This window comes from Cupressus sempervirens, chromosome 2, assembly GCF_028749045.1.
Source record: "Cupressus sempervirens isolate cs-2001-9-10 chromosome 2, ASM2874904v1, whole genome shotgun sequence".
Lineage (NCBI taxonomy): Eukaryota > Viridiplantae > Streptophyta > Pinopsida > Cupressales > Cupressaceae > Cupressus > Cupressus sempervirens.
The window spans coordinates 673,796,281-673,814,251 of NC_143119.1; the positions used below are offsets into that span (position 1 = coordinate 673,796,281).

At 37.8% G+C, this 17,971-nt stretch overlaps 2 pseudogenes; both read left to right on the top strand.

Moving 5' to 3' along the window:
- Positions 1-1,390: 1,390 nt before the first annotated feature.
- Positions 1,391-7,484, top strand: LOC149575155 (transcription initiation factor TFIID subunit 7-like; annotated as a pseudogene).
- A 1,004-nt stretch (positions 7,485-8,488) lies between these two features.
- On the top strand, positions 8,489-12,560 carry LOC149575156 (transcription initiation factor TFIID subunit 7 pseudogene; annotated as a pseudogene).
- Positions 12,561-17,971: the final 5,411 nt, after the last annotated feature.

Sequence of the window (17,971 nt, forward strand, 5' to 3'; positions counted from 1 at the left end):
GTTTGATAAACCACAAACAATGAAGGTAAACAAGACTCTCCCTAAATATCCCAAGAGAACATTAAGACTTGATTTTAGTCACATGATGCAACAACAAGATGCACCTAAAGGGACTTGTGCTCTAGGGATGCTAGACATACCTCCTTTGGAGACAAATCAAAAAAGTGCACCTTTGCTCCTAACTCTACCAAGTGTTATGACATCAAATATTATGGAGCCTCGCACAAGTACACTATGTGAAACATCAAACACAGCAATCCCTATTGATGCACAAAGGAAAAGTCTTATTGACATTACACCTATTCCCAAAAGAAATGCACCTCATTGTCCAGTCAATATGATGTCCCACGGAGAACCCTCCAAAACACAAAGGAGCCAAAACAACAATACCAACATGACAATCACTTCTCAAGGACATAACCAACTACCCCAACAACATCAACCTATGGTGGTACAAGGACTTAACACTTCCAACCCTCAACCAAGTCTACATCCACTTAATGCACATCCCACATATCAACAACAACGTAAACCACAACAACAACAACCTCAAGTGGGGCAAACATCCAACATTCCTAATACGCAGTCCCATGTGAACCCACTTGACTTACACATAATTTATCAATGATAATTTCAATAGAAATTTCAACAAAAGTAAACCATATTTGCTAAATAACAAGAAGAACTCAAACAACAAATGGAATATCAAAGACACCTTGAGCAACAAATTGCATACCAACAACATTTATTACAACAACAACATGTGTCACAACAACCTCAATAGATACCTCTACAACAACAATCACATAGATGGTCTCACATACAACTGATAGAGATATTGCAACAACAATTTCCACACATGACACAACAACAACACATGGCACAACAACAATACATGGTACAATAATCGTAGTCAATCTCGCAAAAAGTGCCATATCAAATACCACAACAAGAACCCCAAAAAAAAGGTCCCTTCTATCTTCAAGGTGCCAACATACCTCCTCCACCTAGTGACACATCACCAGACTCATTAGACACAAAAATGTCAGAAACGAGTAGACATAGCTCTCACCACATCAAACGGTCTACTCATAGGCACAAAGGACTTGAAAGGAAGACTATCATGCAAAACCCTAATGAAGAACTATTACAACAATTCAAACAACTTTCCAAACAAGTCGAGGCATTAGGAGTCCAAAAGAAATAGGCTCTCTATACAGAAAGGGACCTACATCCTAATCCATTTGATAAAAGTCTATATATGCCTCCATTCCCAAAACACTTTGAGGCTCCAAGGTTTGAAAAATACCGAGGAAAAGGCAACCCTGTTGATCATATTAGAGAATTTTATGCTTCATGTACCAAACTTAGTGATGATCCCACTTACCTCATGAGATTATTCCCTCGTTCTCTAGGTGGGCCCACACTTGAATAGTACTCCAAACTTCCTAGTAATATCAAATCTTGGTCAGAACTAGCAAACAAGTTCATCTCCCACTTTTCCTTTAACATTATGAATGAAGTGACACTTTCTGATTTGTGCTCAACTAAACAAAAGGTAGGAGAGCCATTCATCACATTCTTACTTTGTTGGAGAAGTTTAGTTAGTCAATGTTCACTAGACATTCCAGAAGAACAACAAGTTAACTTGTGCATTGAAAACTTAGTCCCAGACTTGATGTATGAACTCAAAATCAAGAGTTCAAGCACCATTTCTAAACTAATGAAAAAGGGGGCTAGTATTAAAGATGCTCTTATCCATAAGGGAATCCTCAAGATAAATAAAGAAAACACAAGCACCAACTCATCTAATTACAAACCAAAATTTTTCTCCAAAAAAAAGAATGTGACTAATGATGGCATTGTGGATGCTTGCACAATTAGCACAGCACAACCTCAATTGACTTTGAAAGGTGCTAACCCTACAAATTCACAAACTTCTAATCAAACAACACCTCAACAATAGAAGATTGAGACTTCCACGCAAGACAAACCTCAAAGACATCCTAGAACCAAGGATAGAAAATTCACACCATTGGGGATACCTCTTGAGACTGCATTGCAATAGTTACTAAGTAATAACTTCCTACAGTTACCCCCAATCAAAGATGAACCATTGACTAAAGCCAATTAGTGGGATGAAAAAAAGTATTGTGATTACCATCGCACCAAAGGACATAAAACATCATCATGCTTCCAATTGAAACATGCAATAGAAGACCTTATTGATGATAGTGTAATCATGGTTGATCCATCACTATTAGCATCCAACTCTAACCACACTATATTCAAAGATCCTTTAGGTAATCACAACAAAGAGAAGCCCTCCAGTTCAAACTCAAACTCACAACCTAATGTGAATTACACGTGCATGGGATATGACTACACTATCAACTATTTCAATGAGTTTGATTCCTGCATATCCACATTCACCTTAAAGGATGAAGACTCTCATTGCATTGTCACTACATGCCATACCAAGATCACTCTACCTGGAGCTCCTTCTAGACCTACTGCTTCTACTAGACCTACACCCCCTAGTAGACCTACTACTCCTACTTCATCTGATTATAGCCTTGTTGAATAGCTCGACAAGATCTCTGCACAAATATCCATCTTGGACTTACTGCATGCATCTCCCCAACACTAGAAGATCTTGGAGCAAGCCCTTAAAGATTCAATAGTCCCAGATAACATGGATGTTTCCCATTTCCTATCCATGGTTGGAAACCTATCTACCTCACAACATATCACCTTTTCCCCTCAGGATATTTTTAAGGACAAACCTAATCACAATGATCCCCTTCATCTCGAAGTCTTCATCCATAATGCCAAAGTTAGATGTGTCTTAATAGATGGAGGAGCAGGATTGAACATATGCACTCTTAAGGTTATCAAAGGTTTGGGTTATTCTAAAGATGATGTGGATCCCTCTTGAAGAATCACAATAAAATCTTATGATGATGGTGAATGCTTCTCCTAGGGCATCATCACATTACCTATCAGAGTTGGCCCAACTACTAAAGACACATTATTCCATGTCCTAGATATAGAAATGAATTGCAACATGATACTAGGATGCCCTTGGCTTCATACTATGAAAGCAATACCCTCTACATATCATCAATGTTTGAAGTTTTCCTATAATAACATGGAGGTTACCATCCCTAGTGATCCATATCCTTTCCAGTTTTGTGCTAATCTGAGAGATGCTACTACATACCAAGTCCCAGCAAACAATCAAGCACAACCCACAAATTCCTCTAAGTATTTGGATGCTGATATACTCCTTGGTAAGGCTAAGGAAAAGATGAATATTGAAGACAATGGGTGTGGAGAATACTTTATGTCTCATGTATCCCACATAAGGGAGTTGCCACTTTCTCCCCTATCTTATGGTACATCACAACTATTGCAAGACCAACACTCAAAGATCAGTACACAAAGTATCGCTTCTATCAATGAGAATACATCTGTATGTATTGAGAAAGCAAAAGCAGAATGAGAACCCACTTTGATATCTCCTAGCAAGTATAGACTTGGGTTTACTATCATGTAGAAACAAGGCTATGCTGGCTATAGTAGTCTTGGATATCAAAAACAAGAAATCATTGAACCTATCACTACAAAAGGATGACCTCCTAGTTTGGGGCTTGGATTTAAACCATTATGAAATAGGTCCTCCTAGTACCACGGTACCTACATGTAAGACTATGGATGTTTTGAACAATGAAAAGGCATATGAGGATATCCCAGTTGAAACCAACAATTCTCTAACTTCTAAGCATAACACCAATGACCCAATTGAATTAGATACTCATATATCTACCTTCAACCAAAGCCCATTCAATACTGATGATTACAGCCCCTCAAGTTACTTGGCAACCATAGTGAAATTTTTCATGCTTGTAGTAACATGAAAACTAGCAAAACTTAAATATTTCTTCTAGATTCTTAACAACACTTTGCATCTTTCTTCATGCAAATATAATATTTTCATAACTATATCCTTAGAACTGATGTATAGTCTATCTTTTAAATATTAGTCCCACACATACCTCTTGATTACTTAATTGAAGGTGGTGTGATCACCTAACCCATTGGGTGAAGTGATCCCATCTGAACTTGATGTGTTGCAATCTTCCTTTCTCTTCCATGTCTTGCTTATCTCATCTCTAACATTCTCAACATCTGCCTTTCCTTTGCCTTTATTGAACTCACTGCTTGGTTCCTTTGACCTTTTTGGACAATTTTTGCTTATGTGACCAGTATTCAAACAGCTAAAACATATGGTTTGACTCAACCATCTTTTGTAGTCACTTCTAAAATGTGTTCTTATTGAATTTTTAGAAACATGTCCATACTCTTGACAATAGTGACAACTATACCTAGTATTATAATCCCAATTATAAGATTTTTCATTGTGCTTTGCCTTTGTATGCTTGTTTGATGACCATTTAGGCTTGGATTTGCACTCATATTCTCTATGTCCATACTTCTGATAGTTATAGTAGTATCCTTCAAATCTTTGTGTGCTTATGGTCTTGGTTCTACATTCATGTGCCTGTTATCCTTGTTTGTTGCATTTGTGATAATGACCAATGAGCTTCAGCTCAGGATTCTGATTTGTAGTCTTGCTCATGCAAATGTTAGTAGTATGACCTATCTTACCACAACTATGATAAGTAGGTTTGGAGTTCTTACCTTTCTTACTTCTTTCTTCACCGCTTTTGGATGATTCTCCTTCTTTAGTACTATCGTAATCCAATCCAAAAGTTTCACTGTTGGATCTAGGGGATCTTATCAATTTCTTAAAGTACTTGATGGCTTCAATAGGTCTGTTGAAATTTTTAGCAAACTAATTTTCTCTTTTCAAATCATTTCTCCATTGTTCATTCTGAAACTTCAGTGTTGTGATCTCAATATCCTTGGCATTCAGTTCATGATTTGCAATCATCATTTGACTCAAAGTTTCCAATTTCATGTTAGAAATCCTACTTATCTCTAATATTTTCTCTTCCAATTTTTTGGTCAAAATCCTTTTGTTATCTTTAATCATGACTTTGTCCTCTTTATCTTTCTTTTTCTACTCGATCACCTCACATAGTAATACTGATTGGACTTCTTATTCTCTCTTAAGATTTTTGACCTTTTTAGTTAGCATTCCATTCTTTGTCATCAGATCTATAACTTTTGCATCAAATTCATTGGTCTTTCTGTCTACAAATAATTCAGAGTGTCAATTTATTAGTATTGTGTGTCATTCTCTGAAATACCAGTTTCCTTCCTTCTTTTCAATGATTTCTCTAACTGATCTATTTCTTCATTCAGTTGATGTAGGGCAAGTTGTATTTCAATTATCTAGTTCTCAACAATCTTTTGCAACTTATAGACTTCCATCTTCAAGATTTTTCCTCAAAGCTACAAAGCTTTACTTTCTAGAGAACTAAGCTCTAATACCAATTGTTAGAAATATAATAGGGAAGTAAACTCTAAGGGGGGGTGAATTAGTACTTAAAAATTTCAACCTCAAAGTCATTCACCACACATCCATCTCACAATTGATGCATATAAACTAAAATACCAAATTAAGCATATATATCCATAGCATGAAAGTAAAATATTCAACACATGTATGACATAAGATATTTGGTTAAAAACCCTCCAAGGGGAAGGTAAAAATAGGGTGAGGAAGACACCCACAAATCTTCACTACTATAGTAATAAAGTGTATCCAATGAAGGTTACAATGTTTGATCATAAAACATGATCTACCCTATAAAAGGTCTACCCAATTAAAGGCTTACAAGATTGTTAGATCTTGCCCTATTAAAGGATTTCAACACCCTTTTAGAAGTGTGCCTACTAAGAGGACTTTAACTTATAATGAAGTAAGCACCTTGTAAAGGATTTACAACAGCATGTTAGGACTACTCTATTAAGAGATTTAAGTGATTAACCTATTAAAATGTCTCAACAATGATCCTATGGTTAGCACTATGTTGCTTGATGTCAAATCACCTTTTTACTAATTTGTACTTGATCCTTTTTTATCAGATGTATCTTTGTTGTCTTTTGAATTCTTTCCTCTGTTCTCCTCTAGCCGATTCTGCAATGTAACGCAAATTATAACTCCTTAATCACCATGAATGCTTTTTTTACACACGAAAACTCTCTTCAATTCTCCTTGAGCATTCATTAAAAAGTTTAGGGTGTGTCCTCCTTAAGAAGATCTAGGTGACATAGGGTTAGGTATAAATCAATGATTGTGATTCACCCATAATATCAATAAATCTTTCCCTTTTTATGATTGAATGCATGTAATGCATATGTATTCACAATTAAGATTCATCCTTATCATCAAAGATCATAAAACAATCGTTAAGTCAGTGCAAAAAAGGTTTACATAGAATTTTATGCCATTACAAACAACTACATCAAAATTGTGTAACTCGACACTTCAAGCCCCTAATGCTTAGCATCAACTACAACTTTGTCATGTCCCCAATTTTTGGTGACAGTTCGATTTAATTAATTTAATTAATGGTTGTCCAAAGACGACTAATTAGTTATTTTAATTAAATAAATAAATATTAAAAGATGACCTTGTATTTAATAAAGTGACTTTAGTATTTAATAAAGTTACTTGGAGTATTTAATAAAGTCACTTGAGGGATAAGATCAAAAAGATTCTAGAAGTCTCTGGAGAGGATGGAGAAAAAGAATAAATAGGCACCCCGGGGCTCCATTCGAATCAAGCGGTTGTGTTATCTCTCTTTGATTTTCAGATTGTGATTCAATCACAGGTGCATTGTGGAACCTAGGGTTTCGGCAATTGTCACAGTTGGCCATTGAGAACGATAACTCTCAATTGGTACGCGATTTTGAGGGTGTGAGATATCATCCGAATTATCGCAGATTGGAGGTGATGCTGCAGTCATTTCATCAGGGTGAATATTTGTGGCTTAAAGCCAAAGTTGCGGTTCTTGCAAGGATCAGTGAGGGTGGATTCAATTAACGTAAAGCAAGGATTTGATCATCAAGGCAGAGGGTTCGAATTTTGAAAGGGATTACAAGCAGTGATACATCTCCAGCAAGCAAGTTTCGGGCCGTCTGGTTTAGACGACCCTTCTATTCCGTCATTGTTTGGTAGCCGAGAGAATTAACAGAGTACTGGACGAAAATCCGTCTTTGGCGCATGACAACTTCCTCGATATCAGCTTCTCAGACGACGGAAGAAATGGCAGCCTTGTGATCGGAAACAAAAGGTTTCCTGCCTCGCTACTGGATCTACCGGCAATTGTGGAGTCATACAAATCGTACGACGACAGCACGCTGTTAAGACCGCGGACATAGGGCAGATCATCCATGTGCGAGAGGAAGGACAAGCTTCAGCTGCAGTGGTAGGTCAAAAGTTTAGAGATGGCCTCGCTCCTCCCATGTGGGATGCTCGCCGCCGACGCTTCCGCCGTCGACCTGATTAAACTCGAAGAAAAGCTTCTGTTACTATGATATATATATTTTGTTTAAGTTCAGAATAGATTGTCCTACTTGCGTTGCCTGTACCAACATAACGCTGTTATCACCGTTGATAGACTTCGTAATAGCAAGCAAGATGAACTTGCGCCATAGTTTGGCACATGCGCCGGCTAAGAGTGGGCAATATTTGATAATGTAGTAACGACTTATCTGGAGTGGTGTGGTGGCAACAAGCAGGTCGGTGTATAGAAGAAATCTGCAGAAGAAGGATTGGTGTAATAGCTTTGGTAGGTCGGATTCCTCCATCAGTCAGTTCCGTCCGAATCGATCTCTTGTTGGGCTTTGCACAGAATATCGGGGTGTTGTATTAGAGCTGACAGGGCCCACTCGATAGTGGAGGAAGATGAATCAGAACCTCTCCTGTCTGGCAGAGTCATATTTCTCTATTTCCTGCAAGACACTACATTGAATAAAGGATAAGTAACTTGCCACTTTACAAGTGCTACGGGTCGGGCATTTCAGGCACCCGTTGGATCATTGCTCTCGGTCACGGAGATTCAGGTTGTATTACCATTACATCTGGCAAAACGATTGAGTCATTATTTCCTTAATCATTTAATCATTGTAGTTTGGTAAATTTGTAGAGCATTGTCTTATAGTTTCCAAATAAGTGTTTTTACGGATTTTAGTGGCATTAGAGCTCGATTGTTAATTGTTTGACGAAATGTCTGCCAAACCCTTGAAGTTTTAAGTATTTTGGTGTTTAAGAGGCAAATATCCTATCGGGGATATTACAGTGGTATCAGAGCGGTTTTCTTGCCATCCTGTGGGGTGAGAACCGAATTATATGAGTGATCAGCACTCTACTTCAACCAAGATGGAAAGGTACAGCACAAAGTCTTCAAGGACGCAATCTTGGACAAGTAATAGACAGAGTATTCAGAGTCGGAATTGTGGAAAGGAGGACTATTCAGGTATTCAGGATGAGCTCAGAAAGATCAAACATAACATGTCCGAACTGTTGGTTAAGCACCGCCGTATGCTTGACAGGTTGTCCATCCCAGCTAAGGTGAGTAAATCAACTGGATTTCGTTTTGGCGAATCTTCTCACGAAGCGTTGACAGACACAATGAGAGATGCTACTAGGAACCTTAATGAGGAGTTTGAGGAACAAGTGTGCAATCAGCTAGAGGTTTCAGTTCAGCCACAGGAAGAAGCAGTGAAGGACATTACGCTGATGGATAGTAACTGTCAACTTGACACTCAAGTTGAGACAATTAAATACAAGTTTTCCAAGGGTGATGTCTCAGATACTCAAGGTAGTTTGGTTCCGACAAGCAAAGTGAGTTCAGATGATGATAAAGATGTCATTGTTCATGATAATGAGATACCTGGTGAAAATGAGCAGACATCGAGCATTCATGATTTTGCTGACAGAGAGTACCAGGCTCAGTTAGAAGCTTCGTCACATGAGGATGAGAATGGCAGTACTACACATGATTTGTCCAGCCAGCTGAAGGTAAGCAAAGATAGTATTGTGGCTTCTTTATCTCATCATGACAGGATGCGGGAGATGTTAGAAGAGCACATCCAGATGATTCAGTTACAAGGAAGATATAAGGGAGTTCAGGCGAATTCTTCTTGCTGTGACTTACATGCAATTGATGAAGGAATGGGAACGACGAAGTTAAGCTATTTACATCTTCTATCAGATCGTAACCATATTCTAAGCCTTGCCAAAGATTATTCAGATGCCTTGAGGAGGAAGGAAGAAGAAGTTATCAAGCTTTCTTGTGAGCTTGAGGACACTCGAGCAATTTTGGCATTACAGGACTGGGAGAGACATAGGAATGAGCACGACATGGAGCTGAGCTTAAGTTCATCTCGCACTCAGTTTTTGACCGAAGAAGGATCATGTGAGGTTGCTGATAATGCTACGAGTTCATCTTGCATTCACATCCAGAATACAAGGACAATGGCAGACAGGTATGTGAAATTAGCTGGTATTGGTCACATTACTCAGGTAAGTAGTTTGCTTGAGTTACCAGTTGTTTCTTGCATATGGATTCGGGAATGTTTCAGCAGCATTTGGGATTCAGTCAACCGAAGATCTTTAGCACTTTATGATAGCCATGATTGTTTGAGTACTATCATGGATTTGATTAGCAGAATATACGGTGTTATCTTTCCTTGTGCCAGCAGAACATCCGATGTTGGTATTAGTTTTTATGCACCATTGATGGGTTTGGTTCATATTTTCAGACGACCATCCTTGCTGAAAGGTGTTGAAGATTTTTCATATTTGCCAGTGTGTACGGATGAGTCCCAGGATCATTTTGGCCTTGATGACATCCAGGAGGATGAAATGGACAGTTTTGAAGACACAGTTTCTTTGACAGTCTCTTTAGGTACAGAAGAGCTTGACAGCAGTACTACAATTTTTGACAAATTGGATATTGATATGGACCTTGGAAATGATTCACGAGATATGGATGTTAATATTGAGGATACTCCTTTAAGAGCTCCAGAAGAAGATTGTTGGAGACAGTTCAGCCAGAGCCATCATGTGGTTAGCCAGTTGAAAGTTAGTGAGCGAGACATTGCTATCGCTTGTGAGCATTTTGATACTACTCGTCAGTTGTTGGCTGTCACTGGTTGGGGTACTTCTATGATGGATGAGCCAAGCGGTGGTTACTTCTCTTTGGCAGAGATTCATGCCTTGCGTGAAGCTGTTTGGATTTTGAAGCAGGATTATTTACGATTGGTAGCCGACCGTGATCACTTAGTTGAGTGGGGGAGTACAGCATATGAGGCACTCTTGGATCATGAAGAGGAGGTGAGTGAGCTTTCCCAAGAGCTCATAGCGACTACTGAGGCGTTAGAGGACACGCAGCGGGATCTACAGAAGTCGCAGTTTCAGTTGAAGGAGGTGACCGTGGAGTTGGAGCATTTGCGGTCAAAACCAGCCCCAGACCCAGTTCATTTGACTACTAAGGTAGATGACGGTAAGTACACCCCTACAGTTGCTTTTGAGGAGCTTATTGTTGAGACTGACACACATGTTCAGGGTTTGGAAGAAGTTGGTCCTAATGAGTTTGGGATACCAGTAGAGTCAAGTCTCTAGATTGATTCTACTCAGATAGTTGACAGTGTGGTACAGTTGAGTATGCCACCCTTACAGGAGGACCAGTTGTGGTGTAAAGGGGAGTATGTTAATGTTTCCTCATATAATTTTTACTGCACTAAACCGCTCATGGAATATTTGCTGGATAGTGCATGTGTTCATTTGGACTCGCATAAAGTGACAGAAGGTGTTCTCATCCATGATACTAGTGTTATTTGCAGATTGGTTGAGAAGATTATAGGGGTCCTTTCTACTATGCTACCTCACAGGGATCTCGAGGAAGGGTTTGTTGAGCAGAATGCACGGGATCCTATCCAGCCTACAGTCACTCGGAGTCAGAGATTGGAGCCATATATTGATTACCAGTTTAGTGATGATGAGCTAGCAGCAGAATTTGGAGGTTCTTACCGGCATTATACGGTAGGGTACGCTCATCATTTCTCTTTTGACACAGAGGTAGAAGATTTTATTTCACGCAGATGTAGATTGGCTCCAGATTCTTATCATCCATTAGGGGATAGATTGGCACCATCTTTTGAAAATAAAATTGGTACCAGCAAGTTACTCAGCTTGCAGCATCGACACACCTGGAGTAGTTTTTCAGAGATTGGATTTGATGGCAATGATTCAGGTACCTGTAGCTGTTGTCATATCTACAGAGCAGTTGGGTGCAAGTGTCATTCTGACGGGGGCTTGAGTTTTGATAGAGTTGATGTTTCAGTTGGCTTGAGTTCCGCAGAATGGGTTCTTCGACTGACATCTACAGTTGGTTTTCAGATGATTTCATCAGAGTTGTCAAGTTGTTTGGTATTGAGTACAGTTTCTCAGTTTTTGATATTGATGATTTCTCCACGGGAGTATGGTGAGGATTGGGATGATACACAGATTTACATTTGGGATCCAGGGAGACTAATTGGTTCATGGTTCAGCCATTGCTTGGGGACAAGCAATTTCAGGGAGGGCGGACTGTCATGTCCCCAATTTTTGGTGACAGTTCGATTTAATTAATTTAATTAATGGTTGTCCAAAGACGACTAATTAGTTATTTTAATTAAATAAATAAATATTAAAAGATGACCTTGTATTTAATAAAGTGACTTTAGTATTTAATAAAGTTACTTGGAGTATTTAATAAAGTCACTTGAGGGATAAGATCAAAAAGATTCTAGAAGTCTCTGGAGAGGATGGAGAAAAAGAATAAATAGGCACCCCGGGGCTCCATTCGAATCAAGCGGTTGTGTTATCTCTCTTTGATTTTCAGATTGTGATTCAATCATAGGTGCATTGTGGAACCTAGGGTTTCGGCAATTATCACAGTTGGCCATTGAGAATGATAACTCTCAATTGGAACGCGATTTTGAGGGTGTGAGATATCATCCGAATTATCGCAGATTGGAGGTGACGCTGCAGTCATTTCATCAGGGTGAATATTTGTGGCTTAAAGCCAAAGTTGCGGTTCTTGCAAGGATCAGTGAGGGTGGATTCAATTAACGTAAAGCAAGGATTTGATCATTAGGGCAGAGGGTTCGAATTTTGAAAGGGATTACAAGCAGTGATACATCTCCAGCAAGCAAGTTTCGGGCCGTCTGGTTTAGACGACCCTTCTATTTCGTCATTGTTTGGTAGCCGAGAGAATTAACAGAGTACTGGACGAAAATCCGTCTTTGGCGCACGACAACTTCCTCGATATCAGCTTCTCAGACGACGGAAGAAATGGAAGCCTTGTGATCGGAAACAAAAGGTTTCCTGCCTCGCTACTGGATCTACCGGCAATTGTGGAGTCATACAAATCGTACGACGACAGCACGCTGTTAAGACCACGGACATAGGGCAGATCATCCATGTGCGAGAGGAAGGACAAGCTTTAGCTGCAGTGGTAGGTCAAAAGTTCAGAGATGGCCTCGCTCCTCCCATGCGGGATGCTCGCCGCCGACGCTTCCGCCGTCGACCTGATTAAACTCGAAGAAAAGCTTCTGTTACTCTGATATATATATTTTGTTTAAGTTCAGAATAGATTGTCCTACTTGCGTTGCCTGTACCAACATAACGCTGTTATCACCGTTGATAGACTTCGTAATAGCAAGCAAGATGAACTTGCGCCATAGTTTGGCACATGCGCCGGCTAAGAGTGGGCGATATTTGATAATGCAGTAACGACTTATCTAGAGTGGTGTGGTGGCAACAAGCAGGTCGGTGTATAGAAGAAATCTGCAGAAGAAGGATTGGTGTAATAGCTTTGGTAGGTCGGATTCCTCCATCAGTCGGTTCCGTCCGAATCGATCTCTTGTTGGGCTTTGCACAGAATATCGGGGTGTTGTATTAGAGCTGACAGGGCCCACTCGATAGTGGAGGAAGATGAATCAGAACCTCTCCTGTCTGGCAGAGTCATATTTCTCTATTTCCTGCAAGACACTACATTGAATAAAGGATAAGTAACTTGCCACTTTACAAGTGCTACGGGTCGGGCATTTCAGGCACCCGTTGGATCATTGCTCTCGGTCACGGAGATTCAGGTTGTATTACCATTACATCTGGCAAAACGATTGAGTCATTATTTCCTTAATCATTTAATCATTGTAGTTTGGTAAATTTGTAGAGCATTGTCTTATAGTTTCCAAATAAGTGTTTTTACGGATTTTAGTGGCATTAGAGCTCGATAGTTAATTGTTTGACGAAATGTCTGCCAAACCCTTGAAGTTTTAAGTATTTTGGTGTTTAAGAGGCAAATATCCTGTCGGGGATATTACAAACTTCAATTATATAACTTGGCCTCTGAATGACTTGGCATCCAATAATCACATAGTATCTAAATAGCTTGGCACTTATGAGTTACTCAGTTCATACTAAATATCTATCCCTCAGCATATACTATCTAACTACTTATGCTCAACATGTATTACTTGTTTTGCATGAACTAAGTAAATGACTTAAGTATATTGTTACTCATATGTCAAAACCAATCTGAGATGAATAGCTCTCTCAATCCTTGAAAAGAAGAAAAGACCTAGTAGCATAGATGAATGGATATCTCTATACAAAAGAAAGAATTGAAGACATTTTCCAAGACAAAATTTTAGATGAAGTTGATGCAACAATCAATGACCTACTTGAGAAAAGTCTCACTCTTCATCAAGAAGTTAGAAATCTAAAAAGAGAACGAGAAATTCAATCAGTCAGATTGTGTGAAGACATGGAACAAAAGAAAAGGAAAATGAAGAGAATAAATTGCTAACTAAATAGATAGAATAAAAGGATAATTAAATTCAACACCTATCCCTTTAGCAAGTAGATTAGATAAGTCAAGTCAATTGTGAAAATCAAGAACTTATCAACTTGAGGATGGACAATGAAAGATTACATAATGATCTCAGCTTTGAAAGGCAAACCAATGAAAGGATGATGAAATATTAAAAAAACATGAATCAATTAAATGAAAAAACTCTATTTGGACACAAAGGCAAAGCAATATTAGGCTATATAGATGAAGGTGAATCATCTTAATAAATACATACTTGTAATCATTGTGTAAAGATAGGCCATACATCAAACAAGTGTTGGAGCAATGGTATATCAAAATTCAATGGAAAATGCTATAGTTGTAACAAGCAAGGACACAAAGAAAGTGAATGCATAGAGAAAATCAAGCTTGAAGGAAAATGTTTGAATTGCAACAAATAAGGGTACAAATCTTTAGAATGCAAGACCAAGAAATGGAATCCACTAGAACATATTGTTAAAGATATCTTTGGTTGATATTATAACACATGGTGTAGATATCACTTATGTGGTGAACATGGACATATTGGAGCAAATTGCATAAGAACTCACATGAGGAAGAGAGACCCTACAAAGAGATGTTTTAGATGTACAAAACTTGGACATCTAGCTAGAAACTATATGAACCAAGGTAAAGTTGAAGATGAAAAGAAAGAAAAGGCTAAAAATATCAAAAGTCAAATAAGGCAACAATGGATAAAGAAATCTTTAGAGAATGCAAATCAAATCCATGAAAGTGTTGACACCCAAGTCAATGAGTTGGGTGACTCAACCATTTCTAACTAGTTTCCCATGGAGATCACTAGAACTATTATCCAAAAGGAAACATCCCATATCAATTCTAGATAGCAAACAAGAAGATCCAAATTAGTATTTTAGATGCATTGGGATCACCGAGTTAGATAACAAGTGGAGTAAAGTCTTAGACCTTACCAAGAAAATTTGAGTTGTAAGACCTTACCAAGAAAAGTTGGGTTACAAGATCTTAAAGAGCAAGGTTAGGTTGCAATACCTAACTAAGCTTGGATATAGATGGCTTGTTTGGAGTTTTAATCAATTCAAAGGTATCTACCGAGTTGAAGACTTAGCTGAGTTGGACAAGCTATCATTGAGTTGTCCTATGTATGATGCATTAATGGTGACTTGAAAATAGATTTTTGGTTAAAAGGAAAGAATCAAAGATTTAGTTTTTCATAGCAAATTTCAAAGAAAATAGAGCAGAGAATTCCTGAGCCCCCGAGCAATTTAGATCATATTTATCAAAGAATTATCTTTGTGTCACTGAGAGAATGGCATTTTCATCCAGCAACAAAGTTAAGAAGGGTTTTGTGATGCTGATAAGAAGTGTAGCACCCATAGACCCAAAGTTTAAACTTTTTCTGATGATTGCAGAGGAACTAGACCTAGTCGGAGAAAATTCACAAATTCCTCCAAAGGTACTCTTGATACATGATATTAGGTGATTTTATCACTATTTGATTCAAGAATTGTGTACTTTTGAGATGAATCAAGCATATGAGGCATTATGTGTGGATGGAAACTTGAAACCCAAGCATAAGTATTTGGAAACAAATGGTTTAACCAACATTCTATACATGCCGAGGGATTTTCAAGGAAAGTGGATTAGATTTATTCTCATTCGTGTTCATGACATGCAATACTGGCTTGACCAACCTATCCAAATAACAAAGAAGATGATTTATAGGGTTACTAGGTTTCCTATGCTAGATAGACCTAAAACCACAAAAACCCTAGGTCAAGTTGAACTAGCAAAGAAGACTTTTTCTAAGTGGGATGGAAAAGGAATATAGTTGAATGGAGTTATAGACATAAAAATTAAGTTTGAGATACATGTGATTACACACAAAATTTACAATTCCAACCAACTTAACAATGTTCCATGTGAAGCTGTAGATCTAGCATACAAGGTGGTCAAGAATAATCTATCCTTTAACCTTGTTGAGTTGCAACTAAGCCAACTAAGAAAGAATATGGAGAGCATTCGAGCATCAAAAAATAATCCATATAAGTTTGGATCACTCCTTGTATGTTTATTCTTTTATGTTCAAATTTTTTTCCCTTCAAAAACATTGGAAATGTGAGGTAGACAAGGTTATTAAGAGGGGGGAAGGGGTGAATTAGGAACCAATAGAACTTCAACTTATTTCACCAATTAATCCTTCATAAAATATTTTTATCTAATTGCATGCATGAAAGAATGAAAGTAGTAAAATAGTCATGACACATTGACATAACATATGGTGACCCAAAACCTTCCAAATAGAAAGTAAAACTGGGGTGGGGATGATACCCACAAGCTTTAGTACTACAATATAAAGTTGGGCAGTTTAGGCTTACAATTGATCACTTCTAATGATCTACCTTGTTAGGAGAAATAAGGACTGCTAGGTCCACATTGTAAAAGGATTTACAAAACATACAATGAAGTATGCACTCAGTAAAGAGATTTGACAAAGACTGTTAAGTCTACCTGGTTAAAGGATTTAGTTGATACACCTAATAGGATGAACTAGTGGTTAATCTTTGATCTGAAACTTTGATTTGGTGGTTGAGATACCTTTGAAATTTAATGATCACCTTGTTGTGATAGATAAATATTTGCTACTTCTTATTCTTCCTATAGCCTTTTTACTTTGCAATTCTGCTCTTTATATTCACATCACATGTTCTTCTATATTCCATGTTTGGATGTGATACAATAGGTTACATATATACCAATCTAAATTATAATTCAAAAAAGTATGCTACAACATAAGTTTCCATCAAGACCACAAAGTCTACCCAACTATTGGTACTCAAATTTTGAAGATAAACTATGTGAGGTTTTGATACTCAGCAACCATTGTCAACACTCAGCATCATCATGCACTTGATATACATAGAAGCCCAGTTCATACTGATCACTTCAAAGTAGTTTGAACTTAGTTAGCACTGGTGACTTGGTGAACACTGCGAAACTCAACATATGAACTAAATCACTTGGTTGACACTCCTTGACTTGGTCAACACTAGATTAACTTCACTAACACTATGAACTCAGTAGAAACTGGAGAACATGGTTGACATTGTGCAACTTAGTTAGTACTATGAAGCTTGATTTGCACTATCATTAATGAACTTGGTAGATTCCACTCAATGTGAACTAGATGTAGATACTAGAACTCAGTAGCAACTATAGAACTCAGTAGTAACTAGATTGCCTAGTTAACACTATAAACTATAAGATAAGCTTGGTAGCTACTTACCAATTGGCTAAGTGTGAGTCACTACTAAACAAACTTTGACCATAATATCAACAATATCTCCTTTCGGCATTAGTGACAAAAACACTTATCAATACAAAACTAAATTTTCAAAATTTTTAGGTCAATACATTCTTTATCTCCATCCTGTATCTTCAACTCGGCAACATAAACTATTTTTGAAATCTTTCAAAAATTGCTTTTGTAACAAATGTTTTCTAATTATCTATGTATGTATATGTATAATATTATAATACTCCCCCATACACATATATACATATTATACTTTCTCAATATATACATACTTATACTTCTCCCCCTTTATATATATATCCCATCTTCTCCCCTTTATATATCACATCTTCTCCCCCTTTTTGACATAAATGCCAAAGGTCTATGCTACATGGTAATGCCAAATTTTGACAAGAAGTTAGAATGTACCTTTAAAATCAATGTCATTGTCTTGTCCCAATTTTTGCGTAACACTTTTCTTGCATGACATGCAATCTACACTTCTATTGATAACTCCATCATATGATCAACTATGGAGAAGTTATTGTCATGGATGAGAATTTTAGCACATGCAATGTGTTTTTTCAATGCATCCATGTTTGTAAGAATCATGCCTTAAATGTCTACAAGTGTGACCCTTATCCTAGCTTCTTCCCTCAATAATATTTCTTGCAAATTAGTCAGAAATCTAATCTTTGAGTAGTGAGTAGAACTATAGCTTGGGTCAAGTGACAATTGGTGTGCATTTCCTTAAAATCTTCATCTATCTTAGATAATTTATGTTTGATTCCTTGGGTGAAGATAGATGTATCACATA